This window comes from Hirundo rustica, chromosome 6, assembly GCF_015227805.2.
Source record: "Hirundo rustica isolate bHirRus1 chromosome 6, bHirRus1.pri.v3, whole genome shotgun sequence".
In the NCBI taxonomy this organism is placed as follows: Eukaryota; Metazoa; Chordata; class Aves; order Passeriformes; family Hirundinidae; genus Hirundo; species Hirundo rustica.
Window position 1 is genome coordinate 5,204,454 of NC_053455.1, and position 12,569 is coordinate 5,217,022.

Below are 12,569 nucleotides of genomic sequence, written 5' to 3' on the forward strand. Positions count from 1 at the left end.
GCTATAGGGACCCTGATAGTAACTAAGCATTCCTGGCGAATGTTTGCCCAGCCTGTAAATAAAAACTTCCTGTAATTGCAAGCTCACAGCATCTCTCACAATTCAACCCAGGGGCTCAGCATTCAATATCCTTAAAAGAAATCTAATGTCCAATACTAAACCAGTATTTCTTTTTAAATGCATAGAACTGGAGGAATTTCATCCTAAGGAAACTTTTCATTATGAAAAAAATTCTGCTGGATAGAAATCGAGAGGGAAAGTTTGGCAAGCAGATTTAAATTACATTTTCTCGTAAGAGTAGCCACCCTAATTTTGTGAAGCACCAAGGCAGAGACTCAACATCCCCACTTAGCGATTTCCACGTGTTCAGAAAGCTGTAGCCCGTGCGCATCATCTAGAAATCATGCTGGCTTGAAGGTGGTTAAACCCATGCATCATTTTCGTGCACTGCCTCTAATTCCCTCTGCCACGCTCTCAGTTGCTGGGGATGATGCTAATTAAATTAGGAACAGCAGCCTCTCTCTCTCTGCAGCATTCATACAAGGCACAGCTCGGCGACGGGAACAGCGAGATCCCCCACCGGGGAGACGGAGAGACGGATTTCTGTGGGGGCTGAGGGAATGGGATGAGGGGGAACAAAGCCAATGTCTGTAGGAGCTGGTGCCTCTGGGAGGGAGCAGCCTGTTAACCCCTCGTGTGCTGAAGCATCACAGGGGCTGGCTGGCTTTCTCTGACCTCTGCTCATCACCTGCAAGGGATGTGAGGCTCCTGACCTGCTCCACCACACACAGTGAAGGCTTCATCATCATACGAAAGGGACATTGCTGCATCTGCAAAGCCAGAAGCTGGAAAATGTCCATGAGAAAGCTCCCAAGCTACTTGCATTCGAGTATTTCCTTCCTCCTTGCACACACAGAGAATGATGCCATCTCTGAACACCACCACAACTGCTTTCCCCCACAGCCCTCCACACATCAGGCACGTGCAGCTCATTTAGCGAGCCCTGAAATGGTATTTTCCACCCTGTCATACTTCAGAGTTGTAGCTGAAGGCTTTATTTTACTGCACAACCTCACTGGATTTGACACACACCCCCCCCCCCCCCCCAAGCCCTGCACAAAAGCAGAGAGATCATTTCCTTCATCGTATTTCTGCATTGTTCGGGGTTGTGATGTCTCGCAACCAACTTCTTTTCCCTGGATCGCCTCCAGGCTGGGAACAACATGCCCCTCCAGTTACAAAGGGGAAATCTGGTAGCATAGGGGAAAAGCAACCCAAAAGTGCCACTCCTTGCTTTTCAGTCTCCCTGTGCTACCCGTTCCTGTGTCCCCATCCTCCCTGGCTTTGGGTGCTGCTGCTCCCCACCAGCCCTCCCTGCTAATCTGCTGCTGCACACACGATGCTGGCAGCAGCTCCATCCCCTCAGCCAGGGATTTGTAGCAGCCTTTGCCACAGGAGAGCACAGAGCAAGGGGTGCTGCAGCCAGGAGGTGGAAAATCATCCATTCCCAGTCGTTCCCAGCCTTCAGCTGCGTGCTCTCACTGCCCTGTAGCACTGCATAGAAACATTTCAACATTTCTTTTCCTAGAAACATTTATCATCAAGGCAAGCCCTTGCCTCATAGTGGTGAGGGTCACTGTGGAGGTGTGAACTTGGGGATTGTTTCCCCCTCTCTGTCCATGCGCCTTTACATTTACCTACTCCAAATTTCACCTTCTGTTTTCCTGCCAGCTCACTCAGGGCTCCGAGGTGCTTTTGTAACTTGCTGCAGGCAGCTCCCATCCTCACTGCTCTGAATAACTCAGTCCCAACAGCAAAGCTACGTGAGAATGAAGCCTAAGTGGAAAACCACTGCAAAACCAAAGCAGAATAAGGGATAAACTGGGCTGCCCAACACCCAGGTTCCACCTGAGGTCATCCAGTGCCTTGCAAGGACAGCTCATACCCAGAACACATTTCTAAATGAGCAGTAAGCAGAAAGGGAAAAGTTCTATTCCTTGCAAGTGCTCTTCTTGCTGAACTTGCCATTTTAAAAATTATCCATAAACAGGCTTGAATTTTCACAAATGTGTTGGTTAGCTGGAATTATCTGATGCATTGTTTACGCCAACATATTCCAGACTGTGAACTGCTGACTGCAGACTATTCCTGCCTGTTGCTGCCAGTATCTGCTGTTTGTAATTTACTATTTGTGCTGGGTGAGTGGCTGTCTAAATCACAGGGTTTCAGGGCTGCTCTTTCATGAAATGCTTCCTCAGTGCCTCCTGGACCCGATCCAAAGCCCACTGAATTCACCAGAAAAGTCCCCCTGACTCTGAGTGGCTGTGGAGCAGCTCAAGATGGCTGTGGAATAATTTCTGCTCACAAGGAAAACGCTGTCACAACACCATCAGAGGGCAAAAATTCATTCCTACAAACATCCCACCATTGCTGGGAGAGAGGGAGCACAGAGAGAGTCAAAGGAGATTGAAGCCACCGCCAAAGCAATATTCACAGATGCTGTTCACAGCTTTCATTTGTGCTTTGTGCACAGTACATGGGAGCCAGATGCACAAGCGTTTGCAGCTCTTAGCAGTGCTGATCAACAGAGCAGTGAAATGGTTTCTAATGCTTTGCTTTTGTGTCAGGTGCTTCACAGCAGGAGCTAGAGCCAGGGCAGCTCACTGGAGAGCCACAGTGATAAAGAGAGGTTGAGAAAAGACCATCCATTTCTTTAGGTTATTCCTCAGCAGAAAGAAAAATAACCCTGAAGCAGTCATCGACACAAACATCATATTTTCAAATAGTACAAACCCGGTACTGTAGCAGATGTGAACACAGGAGCTGATTTAGAATGGAATCACTGCCAATCATAAACCTTTTTGTTTTTTTCCTGCAGCACTTTTGCAAATAGAAATGAAACCAGAAAATGCATTTGCTGCTGGGGTTGAGGAGGAGAGAGAGTCACAGGGTATGTGAGCGAAAGGAGGGTTCACATTAGCAGGACATATGGGGATCCCAACTCTCAAGGGGACAGCAGAGTCAAAAGCACTGAAGACAGCTGAAATTGCCTAATTAATAGGATTTAATGTAACTCCCTATTTCCACTGGGATTGATTTAAAGCCAATGCTAAAACTACCTCTCATCTGGGAAGTGTGAATCTCTCAGCTATTAGAGTGGGTATTAAAGACATGGAAACTGGTAATAGCTGAGCAGATTTTTGCTGAAGAACAGTGTTCTCAGAGCCTGGTGATTAAGCAATGCCCTCTCTGACTTTTAAGTTTATTTGGTTCAATATCCGTGGGAAGGAGAAGCCTTGAATAGCACCGGTAACAGATGACAGTATCAGGACTGAATTTACTCTTGTTACAAAGGCTGGGGGGTTTTTTGTTGGTTTTTTTTTTAATCTGGATTTCGCTCAAAACTGCCCAAAAAACTTGCCTGCCAATTCAGGTGAAGGAAAGCTATTCAGCTCCTGAGAGCAGCAGTTGTGCTTTCTCGTAACACGAGCCCACGGGAAATAATTTCACTTCCTGCGACCAGCTAAGAAGTAATGAGTCTGATTGAATCACTCCAGCCCAGCTGAGATGCTCAGCAAGTTACATGTGTTTTCATCAACTGCAAAGGAGAAAGAAGGATATTGGAAAATGACTGTTTTGTTTGCTCAGAATAAGGGAATGCTCCAGAAATCCTCTCCTACGGAACTGGATTTAGAGCTATTTAGCAATCAACAGAGGAAATAATTTAGAAATCATCGGTTCCATGCAGAGTAGCTCTTAATTTAAGAAAGGCAGCTGAAGGCCAATTTGGATAAGGCAAGCTGCACTGCTGCAGCACACTGGAACAGGGGACAAAAAGTTAACTGAGGATCACAGTCAAGAGAAAAAGCTGATTTAAATAAAACCGATTCTTTTTTTTCCCCAACTAGAGTATTCTTGGCCTTATTAAAATTGATCTGCTCAGAATATTGTGCTCAACTTTTAATAAAATAACCTTATTTCATATTAACCTGTCAAGCTTCACATGCAGCTCTGGTGATCTTCACTGGCACAGACAGACTGATATTTGAGGGACCTGGTCTAGTGGAAGGTGTCCCTGCCCACAGCAGGAGGATTGGAAAAAGATGATCTTTAAGGTCCCTTTCAAATCAAACCTTTCCATGATTCTGTGACATGAAATTTCAGCTCCCCAAAACAGCTGGCAACCCCTCTGAGCAAGGTTCTGTATTTACTGTGTGTCACTGACTTGCTCAAAATTAAGAATTTTTCAGAAGAAGAGAGGGGAGAACTGATCTTTAATTAGGCGACGCAGTTTTTACAGCCTGGAGCTGTGCAGAGAAAACAAAATCTTCTTGGTTGCAACAGGAGGAATCAAGGTTTCAGCGACCTTTTCAGACAAAAGCAGAATAGTGGGAGCAAGCAGCTTCCAGCAAATTCCTGTAAGTCTTTTAAATAGTTGGCTCTGGCTTTTTGCTTTGGATATTGAGCTTCAGGAGTCATTACTGGCTGGCCCAATGCTGCAGGGATGAAAGCTCCCAGAAGCAGGGTCCTCCCCCCATGTCCACCCCATCCCATTTCAATAATCCGTAACCTTCAGTAATTAGTCAATTAGGGATATAATTTCATTTTTATTACTCAGCCATGACCATTACGAAAACGTATTTTCCTGCCTTCTTCCAAATGCACAACAAAAGCAATTATTAAACAGTCCTGCCTTTTTTTTTCTGTACCAAATTTACAACTTTGTCATCAGCTACTAGTAAAAAGCCTTTGCTTGACCTTGACTTCTTTTTATTCCTCACTTACACTTAAAAAAGGAGGGGGGAAAAGGGAATGACTTTTTCCTGTTTTTTGACCCTGGTACCTGATGTCCAGTAATGTCCTTTTAGTTCCTCAACTCAGTTGCTCTCCTTTTTAAAACCCCTAATATCTTACTGCATTCCCATCTGTATCCACACATTACTTTATGCAGATGTTCAGTCTTACAGCACTTTTCCACTCCTCTTTGCTGTACCCAGACAGACCAGCAGTCCCAAGTCTGTCTCCAAAATTCAAAGCACACCATTCTCTTGGATCCAGACCAAGCTGCTTTCCCCTCTCTGCTTCATTTCAAGTTCAACCCAAACCTGAGGAAAGCTCCAGAATTCTGAATGTCCTTGACTAGCACCTCCCTGGCAGTGGCGAGGAAGGAAGGTTGAGAGAAGCATCTCTCAACCCCAACCCATATCATACACTGCTTCAAAACAATCTGGCCACCCTCAGGGATATTTGAGTGTACCACTTGGGAGTCACACTCTCAGCCCTGCAAAACCCTTCTGCGTGAATTTTCCAACCCCAGACACTTCGGTGACCAAACAAAACTCCGAAGTACTTCAGCAATTGTGCGTCAGCTCGAGTAGAGCTTGAAACCCAAATGGCTGAGAGCTCTCACAGCAAGCAGAGGCATCGCTGTGCTGTGGATTACACCGCTGGATCAGCCCCCAGTGTCCCCTGGATTATTAACCTTCCTCAGAGCCAGCTGTCAGCCCTGAGCTGTCCCACCTCCAGAAGCTCTGGGATAGACAGAGAGCAGCCAGCTGCCTGCAGGAGACCCGCAACAGCTCTTCCCAGCTGCCAGGAGATGGTGCTCTCTGTTTTAGCTCCGGATTCCCAAACCCACTCCACAGGCTGGCAACATCCTTTCCTCCAGAGCTCTCATAACCCCGTCTGCAGCACAGATCCATCCCCACAAATGGCACTGGCAGACGGGAACGGCCACAGCCCGAGAGTGGCTTGGGGATTGGTTTGCACAGTGGATGCTACAGGAAACCCGGCTGTATGGGGAGGGTGCGTGATCCTACTCTCTTATTCCACGGTCCCGAATGTGCTGGGGAAACACAGAGCAGCAGGGAGGCTCCAGCGGCTGACAGCCTGTGCCTCCTCTCCTGGGGACAGGAGTGAGCCAGTGCCCCAAGCTGGGCAAATTATTCACCCTTCCCCTCCAGATCCCCCAGCATCAGAGCAAACATTGCCGTGGCAGGTGCTGTCTCCTGCACAGGTAGGAGGGCAGGAGGAGAGTGTGGAAAAAACCAGGCTTAGTCCTATAGACACTGTGATTACTCAATTGATTTCATTGGAGTGGCTTCTGAGTCATCCTCCCCCTGAGATGGAAGCGAGTCCTAAATTCAAACAAGTTAATGATAAGCTTTGGTGCATGTAAAACCTCTCCTCCGGGTCATTTTGCAGAGGAAATGAGCTACTACAGCCTCCCAGCTGGAGCTGCATCACTTTTCCACTTTAGCTGTCTACTGTAAACAGGCATTGCAGCTTCCAGATCCAGGGATACCCAATCTCAGTCCTCCACATGATAAAAATATGGGGGAATGGGGGTAGCTGAGATCCCAGCACCAAAAAAAACTTGGCTGCTGAGGATCAGCAACCTTTATCAATTTCCCACCTTCTTGTAAGCACAGTGGACAAATCCCTTCCAGGATCCAACCCGTAGAGGCCCTAACACTTTTGGGAGAATCAGTCTGCCAGGTTGAGAAGCTGTCCTCAGCAGCTGGTGGCAGGTCACCACCACGTTATGGCTCTCCCCAAGGCTCTTTTCATGCAGCCCCAGCCAGCTTCTGGTTTCTTCCAGCAGCTGGGCAGGCACGGATCATGTCCTGGCTCTGCTGTGGAGTGCTACAGCCTCATCTGCGGGAGGGAGGTGCAGGGAACACTACTGAGCTTTTAAAAAGATTAAGAAGGTCCATTGCATCCCAGCAGCATATTAACAGCTTTTTTTTTGGCCACAGATGCTGCACCACAGCAGCTACTGTTTCCCTATCAGTGCCCCTCCAAAAAGATACCGGGGTCCAGCTCTCTGCTGCTGCTGAACAGCCGCTGTGGGTGTCACGGTGCACCCCAAGTCAAACAGGGGAGCAGAGCTTGCTTTGGTGATGTTGAGTATCCTCAGCTCCCGTGGGCATCCGGGGGGCTCCAGGGCTCACAGCATCTGGCAGGGGATGCTGAGCAGGTGCCCCAAAGCCAACCGTCGGTGTGCAAAGTGAACCCATGTAAATCATGCAGCATTTCCCACCCCCGAGTGCCCTCGAGGCTTTCTGCTTCGATAAATGGCCTCAGAGAGCTCCAATTTGATCTGGCGGTAAAAACCTGGCATAAGGTCTGTGACAGCCCTCCATAGTACTCTGGACAGCATGAAAAATACAGAGCATTTTAAAAGGAGACCTGGGGAGGAGGTTTGAAACGTGCACAAATTTGCAAATGCTGCTAGATGTCCAGCATTATTAAAAAAAAAAAAAATAATAAAATCATTTAGTGAGTTAACAAAAATCTGGCTCTTGTAAAAAGGTTTTCACTCAAGCGATAGTAACATGACTGGTTGATAGGTTTCAATGACACCATGATACTACCTAAAATGCCTTCAAATGCCATTTCCTCAGGATAATTAAAGCCCACTTATAAGATTAATTCTTTCTTATTTCACTGTAGCCACATTTTCTCTGGAATGATAAAACTTCACTAAGCTCCATGACAAAAATACTCCAAGCACTAAGTGAATTAGCACCTAAATCAGGCTTTTCCATTACCTGAAACAGGACCCAACTCCCTTTAGAGCAACAGACTCCAAAGCATCTCAAAAAATCTGGATGCTTTTGGCTAAGTCTCACTCGTCTTTTAAAAAAAATCTCATTTCTAGCATGATTCAGGAAATTCAGCTGCTCACTGCTTTTACCCCTGGAGCAGAGCAGGTTGTCCTCCAATCTCCCTTGCAGAACCACCTTCTCTCCTGGCCACATTCCATCCCTGGAATGCCCTGTCCCAGGCACCTCCAGCCCATCCCACCCCAACTTTGCTGAGCCCCAGTTCTTTGTAAATTCAGCTCTTTGTGATAGCTCCAAGTCAATCCCCAGCCACAGAATTACAGAGTCCAGCTCAGCCTAGAAAAGGGAGAAACTCCAGTGCCAGCTGTTTTTGATGCTGAAATAAACCTGGGACAGAAATCACTGCCCTGCAGCTTCAGGCTCTTCCACAGGGAGGGAAAACCCAGTGTTGGAGAAGAGCTTTGCTGAAATATAAGTTTTTTAGTAAGAATCTGATACAGCTCTGGAGGGACTGCTGAGTTCTCTCTATGCCACTCGTATTTGCCACAAGAAATTGTGGAATTCTCATAGAAAACCACATATAAAAAACGAGAGAAAAGGCAAAAAGAGTCGTCTTGCACTTCGACTTGGCTCCCCAGCCCCCAAGGCTGAAGCCACTCCAGCTGCACGAATATTCCAGGTCGACAACTGCAAAGAGGTTCAGCTGAAATCACTGAGGGCTCTCGAGAGGAAAATTAATTTTGTGACAATGCCTAACACCTACAGTGATGTGTCAGGCACAGTAATTCAGGGAGAAAACCGGCTGTCAGGCGCTGCGGGCTGGGGTAAATCAGGAGTGACTCCACCAAAGGCACCAGAGTTACACCAGCATAAAGCTGTCACCAGGGAAGGAAGTACGAGGCCCTGGGAGCCAGCAAATAGAGTCTGAAGACAAGGCTTTACTGGCCATAAATCAGGATCAAATCTAATGCCCAGGGGACAGCAGGGAAATCTAGGTCAGAGAGGACATGGCAGTGCCAGGCTGATGCAGGCAGACACAGAAAAATATCAAAAATCATCGCCAAGCTCTCTTTCCACCCAAGGTTTTCCCACCTCAGCATGACCTGCTCCAGAAAGGCCAGAGGTGTGCTGACTCCTGGTGTCTGCCTTTACAGGCAGCAGCAGAAACATTAGGGCAAAAGATTCTGTACAGCATCGAGCAGGATACAGGATATATAATATCAGAAAATATTTAAAGGAAAAAGAGAAATGGGGAGGTTCTGCAGACTCTGATCCAAGAGCTAAGGGGGTTCCCTTGCACCTTAAGTGATTTCCTTCTGTTTCTAGAAGGTGGTGCCACCAAGGATGCACCTGAAAGTCAATCAAAAAGTTTTCAAAAAGTGTATTAAAAGTTAAACCTCTCAAAGTAGTGCAGAATTTGGGGCAGAGCCACTGCAGTCATAAATCAGCATCGACCTGCTGGCTCCAGCTTCTGCTTGAGGAGGATTGGGCCATGTGTGCTATAACTAATGCTAGAAATGTCCTTGCCTTCAAGGTCTCGCCTTTCTTCACCTGCCACGGTGTCTCTCCTCCTGTGACAGATGAGTTCACTCCAAGCAGAGACAGGAAAATCCTCCCCAGACATCTCACTCCCCTGGAGGACGATTTTTAGACCTATCCCACCTTTCACTGTACGTTACAGAAGAACCACTCCAAGTCCTTCCCTCTCTTTCCCGTGGATACATGACTCCAAAACCATTCACCCAGCCAGGAGAGCAGCCAGGAACTTTGAACTCTGTGCTCTGAGGGGAGGCATGGCTAAGATTTCAAGGAACACAGGTTAGTTTGAGTGTCACCCTCAGCAGAGCCCAGGAGATGCTCCTGCTCCTTCCTCCCTCCCTTGCAGGGGCACCCAGCTCCCCACAGCAGAGGCTGGTGGTTTAACCCCAGCCTTCTGCAGAGTGAACCACAGCAGAGCCTGCGCTCCTGAAAGCTCCTGAGGCTGTGGCAGAGCACTGTGGATCCAAACCAGCCATTTGCTGCCACTGCGGGGTGTTATTAAAGCAGGAGGGGCGCAGCAGCTCCGCGGCAGCGCCAGGACCAACCTCCCCATCAGGAGCTTCCCAGAGGCACAGCCGGGGTTTGGCTCCACCAGGGAAAGGCTGGGGATAATTACACAGGTCCTGATACCTCCTGCAGCATCACCAGAGCCTGCTCAGGTGGCAGCTGCCTGTGGAAGCTGCAGGGAAAGGCAGGAGCAGGGAGCTCTCCTCTTGCTCTGCTTGTCATCCCCTCCGTGTGCCAGCAGTGCTGCTGGATTTCCAGGAAAAGCTGCAATGAAAACTTAGATTCTCAGTCACAGGGAGGTCTGTTTTCCTCCAAAGAGCGTCCCTTCCCCCAGTGGAACACCCGAGACTCCCAACCTGATGCCTCCCTGGCCCCAGAGGAGGCAGGAGGCACTGAAATAATTTCCTATGCAGCCCAGGAAGGTTTCCTGAGGAACTGAAAGCTTTTGAGAGCAGCTACAGAAGGAACTCTCAGATGCAATCAGTGGAGGAGCTCCTGCTTGAAGAGACAGGGCAAACACACGACCTCCAGGGCAGTTCTCCTGCTTCAGGCCCTAGCATGAGCTACTTTTGGAAAACACCTGCCCAACCACCAGAATTGCCTCTGTGATGACCAACAAGGACCCTTCCATCCCAGCAGATGTGCCAGGTACAGCACTTCAGCTGAGGAGAGAGCAGCCTCTAGAACAAGTTCTGGACAGGACATCCCTGCAGATATTGCTGATTCACCCACAATGATAAAAACGTCCAAGGAGAATATGAAAATACAGCAAGCTGTTTTTTCTGTGCTGTTTTCAGGGATAGGAGGTCCAGAAAACTTCAGGGCAAGTAAGGCAGTTTTTCCTCTGGGAAAAGCCCATTTTTAGAGTCTACCACTGTCAGTGAGCCAGAGAAGCTTAAGCATTAGAATCATAGAATGGGTTGGAAGAGACCTTATAGATCATCCAGTTTCACCCCTCTGCCATGGCCAGGGACACCTTCCACTATCCCAGGCTGCTCCAAACCCATCCAGCCTGGCCTGGAACACCACCAGGGATGGGGCAGCCACAGCTTCTGTGGGCAAACCTGTGCCAGGGCCTCCCCACCCTCACAGAGAAGAATTTCCTCCTAATCTCCAATCAGTTCACTCTCTTCAGTTAGAAGCCATTTCTCCCAGATCCTGTCAGTCCATACCCTTGTAAACAGCCCCTCTCCAGACCTCTGTAGCCCTTTCAGGTACTGAAGAGCTGCAATTATGGCACCCCAGAACCTTCTCTTCCCCAGAATGAACATCCCCAGCCCTCTCAGCCTGTCTCCAGAGCAGAGCAGCTCCAGCCCTTGGAATGTCTTGGTGGCCTCCTCTGGACTCAGTCCAACAGCTCAATGTCCTTCCTGTGCTGAGGATTCCACAGCTGGATGCTGGTGGGGTCTCACCACAGCAGAGGGGCAGAATCCCCTCCCTCAGCCCGGTGCCCACACTGATTTTGTTGCAGCCCAGGACACAGCTGACTTTTTGTGCTGCCAGCACAAACTGCTAAGTCATGTTCAGCCTCTAGCTTGTGCTTAAAATAAAGAAAAAAAAGTGTTAAAAAATTAAATCTAATAGCCTTCTTGGCTATAGTATTGGCTTTAGGCAGCACAGGAAAAATACTGAGTGTGGGAAAATTAATTTTCTCTTGTAATTTTGACATTTGGATCTCTCTGGTAATCAGCTCGTAAGATACATACAGGATGATATCAGTCAGATGGATGAAGTGATAACAGGGGAATTAAGACACTAAGATGTCCTGCAGTGAGGTATTTACATGCGGTATCAGACACTGGCAATCACTCATTGCATTAAAAACCTCAGCCAGGGCGGTGTAAATGCACAGAGTGGATGCCTCTGTGCTCAGGGATGCAGTTATTCCCCTCAGGAGTGAGAGTGTGTGTGCAGTGCTGCAGCCTGAGCATGACTGAACACCCAGCAGGACCCTGAAAGAGGCCAAAGCCAGCCCATGAACAGGAATAATGCAAATAAGAGCTCATGCACCAACCCTGCCATGTAAAACAGACAGGGATGGACAGGGCAGGGAGAAAAGACCCCCATTATTTGTTTGTACCTTGTCCTTTAGCACAGAAAACCCAGGAGCTGGGCATTTCTGTGGTTTGCTTTCCCTGCTGAGGAGGACAAGAGCAGGAAGATGCAGAGAAGCTGCAGAAGGTGCTGATGGCAGAAGCCCTGGAGGGCAGGACACCCGGGGCCAGTCTGGAGGAGGGAATAACAGATAAATTTATATTGCACAGTAGAGGGAAGGGAGGGCAAGAACAGGAGCACAGTCCATAAATATTCTCAAGTTATAAGTGAAGGGAGGGAATTAGTCACAGTCTTAGAGGATGGGAGAAAAAGTGGCTTGAAGTTAATCCATAAAATTAGGCTGCATGTCAAGGTGTATTTCTTGATGGAAAAGGGCAGGGGAGTGGAACAGGGAGCACAGGGGTGCCCATACACCATCTCCCCATTACAGCACGTCTGGATGGGAGAATGAATTCCAGTTCTGCCCTCTGACATGGTTCCAGATGTCTTTTTCTGGCACCACCATAAACAGCCCAATTTTGCCTCTGGTAACTTAGCACTGCAGATGAGAACTGGGCAACTAAGAGACCTCTCAGTCTGGCAAGAGAGAAAATTAAAGGGAAGTAATTCTGCTTGGAACTGAGCTGTAACAGACCTTTTTTTTCTTTTTTTTTTTTTCTTTTTTTTTTTTTTTAACGTGAAACGAAAACAAACCAACAAAAATCATTCTAGGTCAAATCAATTTCATTTGACCTGAAGCTAAATGTCAGATCTGGTTTACAGCAAACTTCTAATACCAAAAGGGAGCTGCTGTGCATCAGGGTCCCTCATGGCTGCACATGCAAATTGGTGCATAGGGAAGATTCTGGAGTGTCCTTAATTTCCACTCTCCCACCCCAGCTGCACCTAACAGGGTCCAGC

At 47.9% G+C, this 12,569-nt stretch overlaps 1 protein-coding gene across 1 annotated transcript in view; it reads right to left on the reverse strand.

Annotated features, from left to right (window-relative positions):
- The window catches only part of RTN1 (reticulon 1), a 125,053-nt gene that overhangs the window by 51,391 nt on the left and 61,093 nt on the right, over positions 1 to 12,569 (reverse strand). The gene's annotated exons all lie outside the window — the stretch shown is intronic.